We start from the raw sequence: 18303 nt of genomic DNA on the forward strand, positions 1-18303 counted from the left end.
TATGAAGAAACTTTGGGTAGGACACGTTATAGGTTCTCCCTCACTCAATAATAAAGCAGGTGTGCTCATTCTGATTCACAAAAAGCTCGCACCTGACATAATCTCGGTAAACACTGATGAGGCAGGCAGATTCCTAGCGGTACACCTCAAAGTAGGCTCTCAAACATTGGTCCTCACCAATATTTATGCTCCAAACTCACCGTCAAAACAGTTTTTTCAGGACCTGTCATCAAAGCTGTCCGCCTACATACATCTACCTTTAGTAGTCGGAGGGGACTTCAACTCACTTATGAATGCCTATGAAGATAAGTCAAAATCACTAGAACACAATCACCGCCCACTTGCGGAGTCCCAATCAACACTCACACTACTGTCTACATTTGCGGAAGCAATGCAACTAACAGACATCTGGCGTTTAGCCCACCCAGATGGGAAGGAATTCACCTTCTTTTCTCCGGTGCACCATCCGCTTTCCAGAATAGACTATTTTTTTTGCAATTCTATTGCTTTGCAATACGCATCTTCCTCAGATATACATGACATAGTTATTTCGGACCATTCTCCCATATCCATAACCCTCAACTATCTCCACAACACACAATCTCACAAAACGTGGCGCTTTCCTTCTTTCTTAGCAAATAACCAGGAGCTGTTACGTCAACTCCAAGATACTTGGGCAGACTTCCAGATCACCAATGCAGCTCACTTATCCAATCCTAACCTATTTTGGGAAACAGGAAAGGCGGTTTTACGGGGTAAAATCATCGCCTTTACATCTGCGTATAGGAAAAAGGTCGCTCTAAAATACACAGAAGCTAGTAACCGACTCCGACAGACGCAAAAAAATTTGGCTGACTCCAACACACATGAACACAGGAAAGCTTGGCTAGAGGCAAAACACCAATTCGAAACATGGGCATCAGCACAAGAATCCATGCACCAATCACATCTTGACTTACAGTATCATAAGTTTGGCAACAAGCCGGGCAGACTCCTGGCTCGCTTGTGCCGTAAACCGTTTACTCCTACACAATTTACCTCCCTCAAAGACTCACAGGGTATATTGAAACACTCCCCTGAAGAAATTGTTTCCATATTGGAAAGTTTCTACACTAAACTATATGGCCCCGACCCTATTGACCAATCAAAGGCTTTGTCTTTTCTAGACGGCATTGCTCTTCCTCAAATCGATCTCGTAGCACTCCAATCTCTTAATGCTCCTATATCTCAATCCGATATTCAATCCGCTATAAAAACTCTAGCTAATGGTAAAGCCCCTGGCCCAGACGGATACACTTCTGAGTTCTATAAACTCATGGTTACAACCCTTTCTCCTACCCTGCAATCAGTTTACTGCTCTATACAAGAAGGGGGTGCCTATCTTCCGTCTGCCTTTCAGGCACATATAAAATTGATTGCAAAGAAAGACAAAGATCCGTCTGACCCAGGTTCTTATAGGCCGATCTCCCTTCTAAATTTAGATGCCAAAATTCTATCGAAAATTATCGCAAATCGTTTAGCTATTGTTTTACCTTCCATCATTCATCCCTCTCAAGCGGGCTTCATACAAGGACGCTCTGCTGCCTCAAACATCCGCAAAGTACTAGCAGTGTTAAATCATGCTAAAATCAATCCTCACCTAGATCTAGCGATAATCTCTCTTGATGCTGAAAAGGCCTTCGATAATGTTAACTTTCAGTGGCTGCAGATGGTTTTACATAGATTTGGCTTCTCAGGCCCTTTCACTCATGTAATCCAAGCTATGTACTCAGCTCCTACAGCGCAGGTGGTTGCTGCAGGACACACATCTACCCCTATTAAACTGCATAAAGGAACAAGACAAGGGTGCCCCCTATCCCCCTTGCTCTTCAATTTGGCCCTAGAACCCTTAGCCCGCTTCCTTCTGTTCCACTCACAGCTGCACGGAGTCCAAATAGCTCAACAAGATCTACGTTTAGCCTTGTTTGCCGATGACATTTTAATTTTCACTGCCAACCCAACTCATGACCTGCCTTATATACAGGATATTTTCACAGCCTTCAGGCACTGTTCGGGTCTTCGTATTAACTTCACGAAAAGCGAAGTCCTTCCCTTATTCCATGCACGCACTCCCTCATGGGCTCATAATTCTCATTTCAAAATTGCTCCTCATCATATTACATACTTAGGAATCAAAATTGGAAAAATGGCCTCTTCCCTCTACTCGCTCAATTTTTCACCAACAATTCAAAAAATTATAGGCGAACTAGAGGTATGGAAAGAGTTACCATTGTCACTTGTAGGGAGAGCCCACCTCTTCAAGATGGTGAGCTTCTCGAAATTGTTATACCCTCTTCAGACCATTCCTCTACTACTTAAACATACGGACATTCTTAGACTAAACAAAGCGCTCTCTACATTTATTTGGAAAGGACGTCGGTCACGCATTGCCCTGCCTAAGCTATATCTGCCTAGATGTGAGGGGGGAATTGGTCTTCCAAATATCAGAGTATATAATCTCTCATGCATCTTACGGGTGTGTATAGATTGGCTGACCAAATCCTCCAACTATTCTAATCTGCAAATAGAATCTGCCATGGCCCATCCTTTTGATCTTGCAGCCCTTTTACATTCAAACCCTAACTCACTCCCTCCACACTTAAAATATAATCCACTCATTCGTGATACCCTTATCACATGGAGGGAGATCAGACGTAAATTAGGCGTATCCCCATGGGTTTCCCGTTTCCTCCCCATACATCGTAATCCTGCTTTTTCTGTCCCTCAACAACACGCAGCTTATGATCTATGGTTGGAAAGGGACCTCAAACTAGTTAGCCAATTATACGATACGGCCTCTGGCTTTCCTTTATCTTTTTCTCAGATTTCAACTTCTTTCAATCTACCGCCTCATCATTTTCTGTATGTTTTGCAAGTTTGTAATTATGTGAACAAGATAACATTGGTTAAATCTAGTCGCTTCCGTTCCTCATTCATAGATATTTTAGTTAGAAATCGGAAATACAAGATATCCCACATTTATGGACCATTAAATCTACATTATGTGCACCCTCTAGAGGCATCCACCCCTACTTCTCCTTGGATAAGAGACTTTGACAATACACTCTCAATGGATCAAATCCTCACTGGTTTCAACAATACCTGTGCCTTCAACTCCAATGAGTTCTGGCGGGAGCAACAATTAAAGTTAATGCACCATGCCTATATGCCATGCCTATATGTCCGTGGGAATCCCTCGGTCTCTACTTGCCCTTTGTGTGGACACTATAAACCTTCGCTAAAACACAGATTTTGGGATTGCCAACTAATATCTACTTTTTGGTCCCAACTACTCAGCTATATCGCCTTCATCACTTCTCTACAACTACCAAGGGACCCTTTACCTCTTCTCTTCGGCAACTTGGAATCAATCTTCACAGGGGCTCATCCACTTCAGCTTGCCATTCTCCGAGCCACAAAACCGTGGCTGTCCTCTTGCCTGATGGTCGCGAGGAGAGCCATATTGAAAAAGTGGGTCTCCAACAGTCCTCCTAATATCTCGGATGTCAAGTCAGCTCTTAATGCACTTCTTCGTCTGGACCAGCTTAACTTTCTCACCTCATCCCTCCAGCACAGTGAGGATCAATATAATCGAAAATGGAGACTCTATGTTCAAAAATCCTTTCCAACCACAGAGCTTCAGTTTTTCCTTCATGGCTCTTCTGTGATGCCCCAATCTGGAAACATGATCCAGTAAACCCAGACTTATTGTTTTGATTTATGAGGGTTTAAGTTGTGCATGTCTATATCTAAAACATTTACAATACTCGTTTGTTGCTGCTCTCACACCGCTTCTAGCCAACCTAGGCAACCAAGCCACATCTTCTTTCATCTACTTCCTTTATCATTTTCTTTATACTCCATCTTCATCGCACATTCTTTTATAACTTCTCCTCCCACCCTTAATCAGCGAGGGCTCACAACACGTATATCACTTTTTGTTACAGGGAGTCGCCTCTAGCTCTATTTTTCTCTCAAACCACAGCGTTTGGCTCATCACCAAATATTCTTAACGACTTCCTGGAAGGGGATCCTCTGGCCCGTTCCAACATCATTTTCCCACCTCTTTCTTTTTTTTTTTCTTTTCTTTCTTCTCCATCTTTTTCTCCATCTTTTCTCCATACTAGCTTCCTTCTCAACCTTTTTCTCCTTCTGAATAGATCTACCTATCTCCCTGATTCTTCTTCTTTGATTATCTCCTCTACATACGCTTCTTTCCTACTTCAACATTCATGTCTTACGCATGATAACTGACATACTCTAAGCACCCCAGTTCTCATTCAAAGTTTAGTGGTATTGCTTGACCTTCTTATCTTTGGATATATATCATAGCTTACCACTACACATTCCCTACACTCTATACTGACTTACAATGCCTCCCATCTTTTGTCTCATTTGCCTTCAGAGTTTCTGTTCAGAGGCTCTAACTGCTGACATATCGTGAATCTTTCTGATCAGTTTTCTATGCAACATTTTGTATTGCTCATATTGGTCAATCTATCAGTACTGTTAAAAAAAAAAAAAAAAAAAAGGTTACTTTGTTGCCAAGAAGCATCTTTGGAGTGTTTCATCCGCTGAGTTTATGTAATTTGAAAAATTCAAAAAAAGCTTTGTTTAAAAAAAAAAAAAAAAGAGTCTTCAGAATACAAAGGCAAAACTATAAATCGTAAAGGAGATTGCATATAAACCAATATTACATGTGTGGTCTGGTTTTACTGGCTACAAGGGGGTGACTGTTACAATATGAGTTTATGTGAAATCTCCATTGGTAGATATCAATAGTTCTTGTACTGAGAAATATATATTAGCTAGAGTTTGATCAATGTGGTTGTGTAATACGTCTTATATTGTATGTCCGGGTTCTGAAGATAGATGGGAATTGTTTGATTTAAATGTAAGCTGCCAAGGGGCGATATTCTATTAATTACAGGTGATACTGTATGACATAACAATAGACCGGGGTGCAGGAAGGTAGTCATATTGGATCATTATAAGGAGAATCTGATTCCATCTTATCATATTTGTTGTAATTCACCTCTTCTCATTATTGTTCTACCTGTCTGAACACACTGAATACAATCAATACACTTGCTGTGTAGCTTCCCCCTCATGTCAGCTGTTGTTCATCAAGGAGGCCTACTGCATGGAGATGGTCACTAAAAGAAGCACCTAAAACCTGAAATGTAGTGAAAAATATAAAACAAATAATGTAACAATTTAGGTAAATGTAACAATACAATAGAGATTGTGATATTCACTAAAATACACTTTGGTTTTGCTTCATAGCAAAATGTAGTTGCTAAATATAGAGAGAACTTTTACCCCCAGGACTGAACTGACCATAATAATGGTGATGGACTTGTGAACTGATATGGTAAAGAGGAGGTAGAACACCTGGCTGAGGTGTGACTGATGATACTGTTCCCATCACAATGGACATGTTTATGGAAGCCACCCTCCATTGTTGGGACTAGGGGTGTCCAACTGTGGCCCTCAGGACTGCCAATTTTGCATGATAATCTTAGTATTGGAAGGGACACAACTGCTTACATTAGCAACCATTGCAAGAGTTGCCATAAACATCAACAACGCAACTATTACACAGGTCTGCAAAAAATACATATCAGACCAGTTGGACAACTAAAATACCTTAAGATACATGCATCTGCACAAAGGCAATGGGAGGGAGCATCCGGGCATACCATGAGAGGCCAGTCAATGAGGGGACCCCACAAAGTTGGGGGGGGGGGGCAAGCCACCTGCCCTGTGTAAATACCTGATGTATAGAAAGTATGTAATATTTGAAAACAGTATAATTGGACCCTCTTAATGGTTAATACCACTATGATTATAAAAATACGAGGAAAGGAGAGGAGAGGAGAGATTGGGAAAGAGAGAGAGAACAGGGGAGGAGGATGAGAGAGAGAAGGAGTAGAAATGAGGAAGAAAGAATGGAAAAGAGAGGAAGCGAGAATGGTGGGTAGGGAAGGCAAAGAGAGAAAGGAAAGGGGACAGGATGGGTGAAAGAAAGGAGGGGAAGAGAGAAAAGAGAGGAGAAAGATTGGAAGGGATGGAAAGAGAGAGAGAGAGGGTGGAGGAAAGTGAGAGAGTGAAGGGGGGGGGGGGGGTAAAGAAAAGGAAAGAGAAAATGGAAAGAGAGAGAGAGCAGGAAATTGGAGTGGAAGGAGGATGGAGAGGAGAATAGAAAGTTGAGAGGAAAATGGATAAAAATTGAGAAGGAAAAACAAGGGAGTGAGAGAGAGAACCTCTAATGAGATCATTACAGAGTCACTGCTGACCTTTCATTCTAAAGATTCTATGTACCTGACTGTCCTACACAAGTCTGGTTGTTTTGCTGAGGATTAAAGATGAAGAGATGATGAACCCAATTCATGCAAGAAATATGGCTAAGTGGTTGACTTACTAATGTATGCATATAGGCATGTATTTCTAAACCTGGCGGCTGAAAGATTTGCTTGAAATTTCAGTGCAACAGAAAAAGTGTTGTTAGCTCAAACAGGAATTTAGGAGCTCACTGGACTTCTGGCAGGATCAAACTGTATTTTTCTGTACAGAGACACATCAAGAGCACCACCCGGTCCAAGGAGGAGTAACTACTTATATATGTACAAGTTACATCTCCCATGTACCAGGCAGGGGTCTTGTTCATCCATTGGGGATAGTCCAGACTTGTCATCTAAAAAAATTAAAGAAATATTGTTAGAAGAAAATAAAGAAATGATCTGTGAAATGCAAACAAGAAAATTAAATTTATAATGACAAACTGCATGTGGTCAGTTCAACAGTGGTAATATGGTGGGACAAAGAGTAATGACTACACACTTAGATCAGAAATGCTAGTGTGGCTTGTCCCTAAAAGTTTGAATTGTGGAGCTGACTACTACAAAATACATATAGGATCTTTTGATGCTTTAATTTTCTCAAGAAAGCCACATACCTGAGAAAGTTGACCATATGTGATGTTCTTTCAGATGTGCCATCACTCACCAATTCTTCTTTACTCAATGTGTATTTCTGCTCCAATGTGTAAAGAGAATTCATCGTCAAAAATCACTAGTGCCTCTTCCATGTCATCTTTGGGTGGATCTGGAGTCATCTCCGACTGGGATTCAGAAGTGTCTATGATCAACTGGCCAGATGTGGAGCTGAAACTTGACACAATGGATTTGCTGCTCTGGTGGGAGGCCTCACACAAGGGTTCATCAGATTCCAAAGACGAATAGATTTCTATGGCATCTTCATCCTTTTGCCTTGTGGCTAAACCTGGGCTTTCTGCTTTCCAGCTTTCCTTTGTGTATTTCAGCACTTCCGTAGTCCGACTTCTTTTAGTATGGTCAATGGCCAGAAGATCACTAATCATCCTTTGTATCCCAGAGGCGACCTTGGTCAATGCTTCCGGAGGATTCTCACTCTTGACATTGTTTTGCCAGTCAACAAAACCTTGATATTTTTCATCGTCCGGAATGGCATCCTCCCATGGAAGCTCTCCTGTAAGTAGACAACAGATGACTACTCCAAACGCCCACACATCAAGGCTGCCACCTACAACCAGGCCAACTGAAGTGTCAATTTGGAACATTTCTGGAGCCATGAAGGACATGGTGCCACACTTGCCTCGAATCACTGTGCCTTTGACCTTAGCAAGGCCAAAGTCTGTGAGCTTGATGGAATAGCAGTCCCGGTCAAAGACTAAAACATTCTCTGGCTTCACATCCATGTGCACCAGTCCTTTTTCTGACATGAATTCAAGGGCACTTGAAATTTGCACAGGACACCTCTTTACTGCATCTTCTGGAATTCCCACCTAAAAAAATAAAGGGGAACTTCAGATTAATTATCCAGAGATTGGAAATATAGAGTATTTATCCAGAAACAATTAAATGATATGTATAGCTGCAACATTTTTAGTTTTAGACTAGGGATGGATTATTTTGTCATAAGTATATCTGTATGTGCTCAGAACAAGTACGAGTAGTCAGAACAAAAGGCAAGTGAAAATCTTTCAACATGGACACCTCTACTAATGTCAAATAAGAGAGTTTCCCTCACTTCCTGTTGCATCTCTAGGCGAGGAAGTGAAAGGAAATCTTTCCAAAAGGATACAGACAACATAAAATAACTTGACAGGAGTTGTAACTCTTCTTAACTCTATGCAAACCAAAGAAAAAATAATTCTCTATACTTCAATCTTAATGTACTTACATTTGGTATAATCATGGAGAGCAGATCACCAAAAGGTGCCAATTCTTGAATAAATCCAAAGTGGTCGGTGGTGGTGAAGGCGTTGCCATAGCATCTGATGATGTTAGGATGAATGGAAAGTAAGCACGAAATACTGAATTCCCAGAGGAAAGACCGCTGAGTGGTTCGGTTTTTTTCTGTGACCTTCAATGCCATTCTTCCACCTGTGCAAAAAAAATAAATTTACCTTAGATCAATAACTGGACATTTTAAGCCGGTAATTTCTGGATATTTTACTTGAAAATCATTCTAAAAAGATCTCTTGCACCCTGATGTATTCCTTTCATAAAGATGTCATAAATTCTATCATTGGGCCATATAGGTTCACTCCATATTCCTGATATTCTTCATTTAAAGTGTTACATGGGAATTCTACTTTACTTCTGCTTATATTTTAGAGTACATCTACAAATCAGTGAGCTTTTGAAAAAAAAGTCTATGTGTTGCAGATCGTATTTACATGCATATACATAAATATTTATAGAGGATATTGAAATGGTGGATAGAATTATTCACTGACCTGTTTTCCTGTCGTTTGCCAAGAATACTTTCCCAAATCCACCTTCTCCAAGTTTCTTCACAATGTGGACGTGCTTCTCTAAGTCTATCTTCTTTAATCCTCGGGAATAGAAGGAGACCTTTCTATCCAGAAGACGTTCCACATAATAAGCACTGGAGGCCATAGTGTCCTGGAGAGAAAAAAAAGAAAAGGATGAAAGTGACCTTACCTTAATGTGGTGAAGATTCCGCTGTGATGAAGTCAAATCAGTTTTCTTTGAGTATTGGGTTCCTCTGCAGATCAACAGCGGACAACGTCACCAAATCTCCAGCTGGGCTGTAGTAGATGAGTATACCGGAATCTCTGGAAGTAGAGTCACTGATTAGAGGAGGGAGAGGCCCGCTTTATACAAGGGAGATGGGCGGGAAAGGCAGAGAAGGGAGGTTTTTGATTGGTTGACTTCTAATAGAAATGTTGTGTAAATAAACCCGGACTGTTGTTGCTGATTTGCATATTAAAAGGTTTTCTAGAGAATAGGTGATACAATTAAACATGATGAAACCCAAGAATGTTGAAACTTTACTGAATTTTAAAATGAAACTTTCCACCATATTAACAATGAAATGGAAAATTAGTTTTATTTTATAAGATTTATATTTTTAGAAGAACTTAGAATTTTAAAATAACTAATGCAAGAGTGAGTACTAACCAGATAATGAAATATGAAAAAAACGAAAAAAATCTCATTGTCACAATGGCTGTAGGTTCTTACTGTTCTTTTATACCATTAGGTCTTATTTCTGGCAGCATTGTACACCAATGGGGTTACTTTAAAAATGACTTGATTGAAAATAAAAAATAAATGACTATAAACTGTAATCAATGGAAAACGAGTTTACAGGATTAAAAGGACCTGTCAGGATAGAAATATTGGAGCTTCCATGTCTGAGCTTATTTCTGGAGATTCATCTCCAAACATCCTCATCATTTCTTTGCTACTTGGTGGGTCAGTGACCTAGAACAAGCCATGTGTAGATCAAGTAATGGAAAATATCATACTGACATGATGTTCTGGGTGAATGACAAACCAAGTGTTGAGGCAAGGAACCCAGATCTGTAGATATTTAGATATCCCATAAATATGTTGGAAGAACCATTAAAAACAATTCAATTGAATGGGGAGGATATCAGAAGGCATTTTTGGGTTTAATTTGATATGTTTAAAAATGTGCTCAACTTACTTCAATTTCTTAGGTTTGTGTTTTTGTTGGTGACATAATTTTATGAGAAAGAAGCAATTTCTGCCACTGACACCAATGATCTTTTCCAGCTATCTGTAGGTGGCATTTTCTTCCATTGACCACAAATGTAAGGAACATTCTTCCCACTGACCATCACACTAATGTACACGGAGCTGAAGCTCTATCTATTATTAGCAGAGGTTCTCTGAGACTTGGAAGTTATGTCAAAGGTTCCTCCTTGTTGAAAAAGTTGAGAATGGATGGCATAGACACTCTTTCTACAAAATGTAAATCATTTAGATTTGTATATGACAATGTTCAGCTTAAAGTGGAATTACACATAATGGTCCCCATGAGTTACAATCTACATTTATGTGACATCTCCATTGACAGATGTAAATAATCTGATAACAAGAAATATATTTTATTTAGAGTTTGATGGATGTGGTTGTGTAATACACTGTAAAATCCAATAGCTTTCCCAACTTAGATATATTTGTTAATTTTACTCATATATCAAAAATATGCCTTCTTACTAGTGTTTATTAAGTTAGAGTTAATTGCAAGGTAATGAAACCATTTTACTTATTTTTTTGAGTGAAACCAACTTAAAATAATCAAGTTGCAACAAAGGACGCAGTGGCAATACTACACCAGTAGGAGGCAGATATGCATTAACTGTCCTTAAAGCCCAACTCTAGGCAAAAAGAAAGAAACTCCTATGCAGAGGAGCTTTGCTTGCACTGCAAGGGTTAACTGTTTTTGCAGGGGAGAAAAAAAGCTTAAACTCAGCTGATCCTCCGATACTGCAAATGGCACACCCCCACGATCCAACAGTGGACTATTCCTGACATCCTCATGTCCTGCAGGTCTATGGGCTTGCTGACATCAGGACCAGTTCACTACTCAAGAATGCTAGATCATGGGGGGTGGAGTTGCATGAGCTGCAGGGATCAGTTTTGTACAGGGAGAATTGAAAGATCAGGTAAGTATATCTCCTTTCTCTCACCACTAGACACAAATGGGTAGTTAACCCTTGCAGTCCCACTGCAAGGTAATATTTGTTTTGCCTGGAGTTGGCTTTAAGTGATTGTAAAGTCTAAACATTTTTTCCTGCATTTAGGTTTAGGTAATATTATTGCCCCCTCACTCCCCTTATTACACTTGATCCAGCGCTATGTCTGTCTGTATAGTGGCTTTCTCTTCTGACTTTCAGGTCTAACAGGCATTGCTGAGGCAGCTGCTCCTGCTGTCATCAATCAAAGCCAGTGAAGAGAGATTGAGGTATTAGGTGGAGCCATAGTCTGTCAATTGACACAGACAGCGGCTCAGGATTGCACCTGCAGGTGCACCACCATAGGAAGCGCACTTAGAACATGAGGAGCCATGAGCACCAAAAAAGGACAACTGGGGGAATTGCACACAGCAGAAAAGTGTAAACCTTTGTTATTTTTTTAAATTGTGTTTACAATCACTTTAGTCCAGTGTTTCAGTATTGCTGCAAATGTATTAAAAATGCCCTAGCAGGCAGCCAGTTACAGTACATTTTCTCCTGCTGGCTCTTTTTTTCACAGTGCTGCCTTTCTGGTTCTTTTTGGTCCTTTAAGGAAGAGAAAGGGTTAGGCCTCTTGCACATGGGAGTGATTAACACCTTGTGTTATACTGATCTCTAATCAGATGTACTGATGTCTATGACACAATGCACACTACTGACTAAACACTAATAAAGCAGCACTGAGTAAAGTGTGCAAGAAAAAAATATAAAGTACACTTAGTTTGTGTCTATACTCTGTATATACTCATTTACATGCATACAGGAATACAAGTGTATATCCATACACAGCCTCAGAGCTTGAATTATTATTTGTCCTATCTCCAGACACCTACAATTTCCTCCTCCCTACTTCCAATAGGACATGGGCTTATTAGTGACAGACAGTTGTCTGCACCAATGAGAAGCAGAGGTCCCAGCTAAGCTCCAACAATATGCCGGCAGAAGGCACGTGGACATCAGACTGGAAGGACATCCAGGAGAAAGAAGAGCTGCTGAAGAGGGTGTGAGAGGCACGGAGTGAGTACAGTGGGAAATATGGGCAATTGGACTTGAAGGATGGACAGGTCTGAGGTGTAGTGGAGGTGTCTGAGCAGTGTGAGCTGCAGAGAGGAAGCGCGTGGGAAAGTCCATGTGCTGTAATATGCCACTCCTCCTTGGTGTTCAGTGTCTGCTTCTCCTGAGAGCTGTGTGGGATCAGGAAGGTGGGGGCTGTGTGAGTTGGAGAGAGGCAGAGTGGGGGAAAAGCTGAGTTCTGTGACTGCCATCCCTCTTGGGATTTAGTATCATCTTTGGAGGTGAGTGTGTGTTGCACTGTGATCTGGAGAGAGGAAGTTTATGGGAAAAGCTAATGTGTCTGTTCAATGTGTGCTTCCATATCTGTGTCCCTCTGCAGTCTGGGGGGGGGGGGGGGGGGGCAATGTGCAGCAGTCTCAGTGTGTGTTTTTTCTCTCTCTCATGCCCCAGTTTGGTAGATTTTTTTCCTCTCCTTTTTACTGCTATCACCAAGAGTAGAAGAATCTAAAACAGGAATAAAGGCAAAATGTTAGAATTGGAGACATAATTTCTGGTGATCCTGGTGGCTACCATGGATTTCACTTCACTTTCAGTGTTGGCTATGAAACAGAAATTAACCTGTTTGGGACCGCCCCACACACATATACGGCAACAGGGTGGCACGTGCAGGCTAAATCCCGTAAATGTACGTCGAGGGTGCAGGCGGGCAGGGGAGGTGCCCACGTGCTCCCCAGCGCCGCTGTCACTGTCTCCTCACACAGAGGGAGACAGCGCAGGTATCCGGCAGGCTCGATTGCCACCAGCTACCCGACAATCTTCACTATGAGAGGAGAACGGCGAGCTGCCTATGTAAACAAGGCAGCTCGCGGTTCTTTTGGTAAGAAGCGGAATGATCCCCGCCTTCCTGTCATCGGGAGACAGATGACTCTGCTCCATTGGACAGCCCAGCTCCCCTCACAGTTAGAACATGCCCAGGGATCTCACTAGTGTTAGCCCCTTCCCTCCCAGTGACACCAATACAGAAAAAGTGCTTTTTTTTTAGCACTGATCTCTGTATTGGTGTCACTGGTTCCCAAAATGGTTCACAAGTGTGCGATGTGTCCACCCCAATGTCACAGTACTGCTAAAAATTGCTGATCGCCACTATAACTAGTAAAAATCAAATAAATTATAAAAACCATAAATCTTTCCCGTAGTCTGTAGACACTATAACTTTTGCGCAAACCGCTCGATATATGTCTATTGGGATTTTTTTTTACTAAAAACATGTAGCAGAATACATATCGGCCAAAATTGATGAAGAAAATTGACTTTTTTTTTCATTATTTTTATTGGCTATGTATTATAGCAGAAAGTAAAAAATATATTTTTTTCAAAATTGTCGCTGTTTTTGTTTATAGTGCAAAAAGTAAAAACCGCACAGCTGATCAAATACCACCAAAAGGAAGCTCTATTTGTGGGAAAAAAAGGACATCGATGTCACACGACTGTGCAATTGTCAGTTAAAGTAACGCAGTGCCGTATCGCAAAAAATGGCCTGGTCAAGAAGGGGGCAAATCCTTCTGGGGCTAAAGTGGTTAATAGGAAATCTCTTGAGTTGGACAGGGATGACAGAAAACTAATGGGTTTTAATAACTGCCCTTACTTTATCAAAAAAATTTTTGCCTTCAGATTTTCTCACATTGCTAATTATATATTGTACTTAATTGTAACTTAAATACTGAAATTTGCACTTACAATTGTAATTGTCAAAATGGCAGTAAAAACTTGGCTGTGTCAGTAAATTGTGGGTGTCTTATCAGTAAATTTATTTTGGTAGGTTGGCAACACTGTAGATGGAGTGTGGACACTGATCATCTGGGGCCTGGGGGGTGCAGATGCTGACTACCAGCAAGGAGGATGGGGGTGTGGCCACCAACCAGCAAAGGGAGGGGTGCATGCGGCCATGGACTGGCAAGAAAAGGACGCAGCCAACAAGCACTATTTGGGGGAGCAGCCACTGATCTGACCACCAGGAGCACATTGTGCTCTACAATCACTCTGCTCTATGAATGCTTGTATGGTGGCTATCTTCAAACCTATTGTGGGGGGGGGGCACTGGATGAAAAGACACTTGACCACAAAGGACAAGGGGCACAGACACAGCTTTTATTACAGTTATTTATGACCATTTTTCCTGTACTCTATTCTTTCAGTCAACAACGATCCATTCCACAGAGGAAGATTTTACCTTGTGTAATGGTAATCCTTGATCCATATTTACCGACTGGACAGTCTCTGCCATTGTGAGTATTTTCTGGGGTATACAATCACTGACCACATGGGGGAGTGGATGCAGATACTGCCACCCACGAAGGGGGGGTGCTACAGGGCACAAAAGCCTGTGTTCAGGATGGAGGCCGTAAATATAAACTCTGCATTACAAACCACTGAACTTTGGATGCTGCCTTAAACCATTGAACTTATCCTAACCACTTAACTTAAAATTGAATGTTTCATTTAATATTTTATTGTAGTATTTTTTTTTCAATGCTTGCTGTAGTTTCCTATGCTTATAAAGAATGCACATACGGTATCAAAGACTGTGTCTGCCTGTAATCTACTACACTAGGTTGTAAGGGGGAACTTATTTTTAAGTAAGGAATTTTGTCCTTTTCAGAAGAATTGCTCACAGCAGCTGCCTGAGATCTCTTCCTTGAACAGACTCTTTGTCAAAGTGGGCTTCAGTACACTGGAGGTAAGATGCCAATAGCTAGTAATATTTTAATGGATTTTCTTGCAATAGGTTTAACTAGAACTCTGCCTTTCAAACTTCTGAGCTCTGGTTCACAAAACTACTGAACTATACATGTAGAATTCTGTAGTTTGTAAGGCAGAGTTCAGTAGTTGGTAAGTAAATTTAGGAGTTAAGCAGTTTTGTGTTGGCTTACAAACCAATGATCTCTGAATGCAGAGTTTAGTAGTTTGTAAGGAAGAAAAGTTTACCTTACAAACCACTGAACTTCACAGGTAAAGGTGAGGGAAAAGCTGGGGGAACCACAGAGAGAGGGAGGACAAGGATCTGCTTGCTGGGGCACTGGAGAATTTGGGAGAAACTTATTCAAATATTAGGGCAAAAGAGATTTTTTTTTTTGTTTTGTTTTTGTGTTGTAGGTGTTTGCAGAGTTCAATAGAATAGCCACCACAAATCTGCAGAATAACTTTTTTGATGCCCTGGATCGATACACACCACGCTTTGTCACAATCTTCAAGTCCAAGAAAGGAAGTGTTGGAGAGACATTGTCCATGTTTGTGCAGCAAATTAATTCAGAGGTGAGTCTACTGCAACCCTCTTTTTGTTTGTTCTCAACTTACAAAACCTTTCATGATTCACTTTGTTGTAATATACAGAAATATGTAAGATACCATAAATGTACAACCTGTAACCTCTACTACTATCCCTTTTGGCCTATGTTGTTACCTGTATTGATTTCAATATTTTAAAGTGGTCTTGAGAAGTTGTGATCCAATGATGTTAAAACATCGAAGCTATGGGTGTAATTTAAATAACTTCAAGCAGTAACTTTCCTGAACTGTCAAATAGTGTGATATTTGCTTCATAAACATGTAGGTTTACATTTTATGCAATATTAAACTGAACTTTTGATAATTTACTTCTAGAAACCTGATGTGACAGCAATGGACACCCTTGTGCTCTGAGGCCTCCCTGTTCTACTTGGTGATGACCCCAGTACATTCTACATCACCTGCTTCGTAAGTTGTCATAGTTGCACCTTGGCAGTTGTGGGGGGATTTGCTTTGTATTCCTTAGAAATACAGATTAATACTTATTATATCACTAGTACAGTGGTGGGTATGGAAGTTTATAAAATGTAATCCCTTAGTGAGGGAGGGTAAAACAAATGTTAATGCCTGAACACAATTTTGCAACTTAGACGTGTTAGTAGAACTGTATCATTACAACTACTTTGTGTATCCAGATGGATTATACCCTTTTTTGCGTGTGTATACAGCTATCTAACTTAAAGTGATATTAAAGTCCTTGTGTGTTTTTCTGTTTAAATATAACAAACGTGTTATACTTACCACCTTTTGTGCAGTTGGTTTTGCACAGAGCAGCCCAGACCCTCCTATTCTCGGGTCCCCTGCTAGCACTCCTGGCCCCTCACTCCTGCTGAGTGCCCCTACAGCCAGCAGCTGTATGGGGCAATTGTGCCAAGGCTGTGTGTGTCTATTTAGACACAGAGCTGCGGTTTGGCCCCACCTCCTCTCTCTCCTCATTGGCTCACTGACTTTGAATGCAATGGGAGGTAATGGTGCCCCACTGCTGTCTCAATTAATGAGGACCTGCTGCACACAGAAGGTGCTTTATCCTAATGCATAGAATGCATTAAAATAAAAACCGTTTAAAAAAATGCTTTAAAGGAAGAAACCTTCCAAAAATAGATTGACTTTGACCCTTACCTTGAAGCTAAAACTAACCATATACAACACAGTGACAAATAATCATGTTTGTTTTTGTATAGCCTTCTGACAGTGATGAGGTCTGGGCACGTTTACCTGTTGGACTGATGACTGTCATTGATGAAAGTAAGCCTGCTTCTCCAAATCATCTCCACCTTGACCCAGTGTCTATTGTCATCATAGCCGAGGGAGGTACTGTAATGGAGGATCTCCAGAACCTACCTCAAGCACTCTTTGCCTCTTCTTTGGACTTTTATATGCTTTACACTTGGAATACCCTAAAGCCATGAAAAACACTTTTATATTCATTCAAAGAGGGATGCTTGGCATGTGGGAGAACAAACTCCCACCAAAACTGCAAAGTCTGAAGAATTTCCTGTTGTGTTAGAATGTTTGTTTTTTGTTTTGTTTTGTTTTTCTGCATGCCTGTGACCTGTTTTCAGTAGACTAAAGTTAGCTGACGTCACAGAGCTCAGAAACCTTAGTGTGCTGTTTTAAAATTTATTGTAATAGATGTTCAAGCTGGCCAACTGCATCAAAATGATCTGTCTTTGGCCCTTGCATACCAAATCGCCAAAATAGAAAATATAGGTATACCTCAGTGGTTGTACAAAACCAATACAGGCTAACATAATTTCATGTATTGCAATTGATGTTCAATTGCCTCAAAGTAATCTATCTGATCATACAACAAACATACCTGAGTGGTTGTATATTACCAATGTGGGCTAAACTCATTTCAGGTATCATAATTGATATTAAAGCTGACCAACTGCCTCAAAGTGATCTGTACTTACGTGGAATAAACTCATGGATGCAGTTGTCTAGTTTGTATGTCTCTACAGTATAATATATGCAATGAGTTTATTCCATGTAAGTACAAATCACTTTGAGGCAGTTGGTCAGCTTTAATATCTGTGATATATGCAATGAGCTATGCCTATATTTTCTATTTTGGTGATTTGGTATGCAAGGACCAGAGACAGATCATTTTGATACAGTTGGCCAGCTTGTACATCTCTATAATATATGCAAAGTGGTCCTTTCACTAGTTCCTACTCATCCTGTAAAAGGTCCTTTACTTGCAGGCAGAGTTAATTTAGTGGACCTATTGTGAGTATGGTGTAAAATGGCATGGAGGAAAACTACTATTAAAATGGTTGTAAACTTCAGACATGAAATATGAACAAAGTATATTCCTCTATAGTGTGTACTTGTCTCCATTAAAAGCAATGAGTATAATTTCATTTCTGCTGCTTCATTTCTCCATATCGGCATGAATCACTTCTGACAAGTTTTTTTTTTTCCTGACATCAAGAGAAAAAAGGTGACTGGAGGGCCCTCTAGCAGATTGACAGCCTCAGCTCTGTTCCTGTGAAGGAGGTGTCTCATCCCACCAAACAGTTCTTAGAGCTCTCCTCACTGAATTTCTGCAGAGTTTCATTTCAGCTCTCCACCCTCTGTTTTCTGAACTCTCGGACAAGCTTTATAAATACAGCACTTTAAATGGCTGTAGTGAAGACTGCAGATTAACAGGTATAACTTGTGTAGTAGGATGTTTCATCTCTGTATCACCTAAGGCCAGTCACTTCACTAGGTATATATGGAAGGGTTACAACACTTTAATTGTATGAAAAGATATATTTAAATAGGCAGTCATGGAAAACTCTGGATATTTTGTCAGGTTTTAAACCAAGCATCAACGTTTGTTATTATGGCTGTTGCTTACT

The 18303-nt window shown here is 40.5% G+C and overlaps 1 long non-coding RNA gene across 2 annotated transcripts; it reads left to right on the plus strand.

Moving 5' to 3' along the window:
* Positions 1 to 11958: 11958 nt before the first annotated feature.
* On the plus strand, positions 11959 to 17139 carry LOC149449747 (uncharacterized). 2 transcript variants are annotated; one of them, XR_016315370.1, is made up of 6 exons: positions 11959 to 12112; positions 14305 to 14394; positions 14769 to 14846; positions 15263 to 15421; positions 15770 to 15862; positions 16636 to 17139. It is a non-coding gene; the product is annotated as an uncharacterized LOC149449747 (long non-coding RNA). The 2 variants fall into 2 exon arrangements; XR_016315371.1 differs by lacking the exon at positions 11959 to 12112 and adding an exon at positions 12216 to 12390.
* The last annotated feature ends 1164 nt before the right edge of the window (positions 17140 to 18303 follow it).

The sequence above is a fragment of the Staurois parvus genome, unplaced genomic scaffold (assembly GCF_062004578.1).
Source record: "Staurois parvus isolate SC_StPar_1 unplaced genomic scaffold, SC_StPar_1.0 ptg000605l, whole genome shotgun sequence".
NCBI classification, from domain to species: Eukaryota; Metazoa; Chordata; class Amphibia; order Anura; family Ranidae; genus Staurois; species Staurois parvus.